Source organism: Acomys russatus, chromosome 20 (genome assembly GCF_903995435.1).
Source record: "Acomys russatus chromosome 20, mAcoRus1.1, whole genome shotgun sequence".
NCBI classification, from domain to species: Eukaryota; Metazoa; Chordata; class Mammalia; order Rodentia; family Muridae; genus Acomys; species Acomys russatus.
Window position 1 is genome coordinate 6775298 of NC_067156.1, and position 2156 is coordinate 6777453.

The 2156-nt window shown below is 45.5% G+C and overlaps 1 pseudogene; it reads left to right on the plus strand.

Moving 5' to 3' along the window:
- Positions 1 to 508: 508 nt before the first annotated feature.
- Positions 509 to 985, plus strand: LOC127204741 (NADH dehydrogenase [ubiquinone] 1 alpha subcomplex subunit 3-like; annotated as a pseudogene).
- Positions 986 to 2156: the final 1171 nt, after the last annotated feature.

The following is a 2156-nucleotide window of genomic DNA, read 5'->3' on the forward strand; positions in this document are numbered from 1 at the left end:
GGATGGACGGATGGATGAAGGGATGAAGGGACAGAGGAATGGAGGGATGAAGGGATGGAGGAACAAAGGGATGAAGGGATGAAGGAATGGAGGGACAAAGGGATGGAGGAACAAGGGGATATAGTGACAAAGGGATAGAGGGACAAAGGGATAGAGAGACAAAAGGATGATGAAGGGATAAAGGGATGGAGGGATAAAGCGATAGAGGGATAAAGGGATGAGAAACAAAGGGATGGAAGGGTAAAGGGATGGAGGGTTGGAGGAGAGTATGAAGGAGGAAGGAAAGAATATTTTCAAGACCTATCTCAGACTCACTAAATGAGACATGAAGAAAGTGGAGTCCAGCACTTTAACATGCTTCTGGGTGACACTAGTACTTAGGGAAGCTAACAGTTATTGCCTTATATCAAAAGACCCCCCCAAATATTTTAATATCTGAATGTCCATTCTGCTTCCTTACCCTTGGGAAAGACATTAGTCAGAGTCTCATTAAAAGTTTTAGCCGGGCATGGTGACACAGGTCTGTAATCCCAGCATTTGGGAGGCAGAGGCAAGGGATCTCTGTGCGTTTGAGGCTAGCCTGGTCTACAGGAGTGAGTCCAGGACATCCAAGGCTACCCAGAGAAACCCTGTTTCAAAAGAACAAACAAAACAAAATTTATCAATGTCACTAAAGAAGGGAGTTTTTCACTCCTGTATTCTGTACTCCTGTACTTAACATTATTGGTGACAGGCTGCCAAGACCAAGTTGCCAGGGAGAATCTCCTCCTTTCTCAAGAAGGCCCAGGTAAGGGAGCCAGTGCTGGTGGTGTCCTTCTCTGTCTGGCCATAGTCAGCCCCTATACCTAGTGTAGCGGCATGATCAACCAGGCCACAACCTACCACTACCCACCAGTGCCCGTTCGCGATGATGGCAACCTGCCCCATGTGCCCAGGGACCCAGGACCCTCAGAGCTCAAGCTTGGAATGGCTGAAGAGCCTGTGAATGCTCCTGCTGATGGGAAAGTCCCTTTCCCTCTGCTTTCCATAAAAAAAAAATGCGAAAACAACAACAAAATTCCACAACAAAACAAATAAACAAAACCACAACTCATCGATGGGGAAAAAAAAAATCAGCGGTGACTAGAATGAATGGCTCTCAGCATTTGGCCTCATTCTCAGGCAGTGTGTGCCCTACTTCTTATCTGACATCTACCATAAGCTGGGGATCCCACTTGTATCTACAAGTGAATGGTAGTCTCAAGAAAAGGCTGACACCGGCAGGGGCAGGGCAGAGACTCACAGGTCAGGCTTTGGAACAGAAAGCTGCCATTAGACAGTAAGCCTCCTGAAGACAAGGACAGGACTTAGAAAACATCACTCCAGAAGCAGACAACTGCATGAAAGTAAAACAAAAATGAAGTGTTCCACCAAGTCGAATGAACCAATGAGATCAATTTAGCTACTCAGCTGGGAATTCATTTGGCTTAAGAAAAGGCCTGTTGTTGTTGTTGTTGTTATTGTTGTCGTTATTGTTGTTGCTGCTGCTGCTGTGGCTGTTGTTTGAAAAATTCTATTTCTCTCAACTCAGTAGATGCAGCAGTTAAACTTGAGTTGTCAATTTGATTGGATTGAGACAGCCAGGAGATTAAAAGCTCACTGGTGAGTACATCTGTGAGGGCTTTTCAAAGACAATTAACCAATAGGTGGAGACTAGCCCTGAAAGTGGCTAACACATTCAATACCCTGGGGTCCAGTTGGAATCAAAAAGGGAAGAAACAAGAAGCTCACTCTCACAGACTCTCTCTCTCTCTCCTTCCAGGACATAAGGACAGGAGCAGGTATGCTCTGCCACTCTCTCCCGCTGTCACAATGTCCTGTTTCCTACGGGACCAGAAAAAGTGCACCAAACCACACAAGATCTGAAATCTCTGAAACTGTGAGCCAAATAAACTTGTATCTTTTTCAGTTCCCCTTCTGGGTATTTATGAAGGGACAAAATCCATGACCAGTAGAGCAGACTGTACTTCTGCTGTTGAGCTGAAACAGGGCAAGACAGCTGACTCCTACGCATCTCCTGGCATACACACACTTTCCATGTTCTCCTTATGTTTTATGAACATTTGGCAATGTGTACAATTTCAGTGGGAATACGCCCTTCTTACTGGAGTACAAGC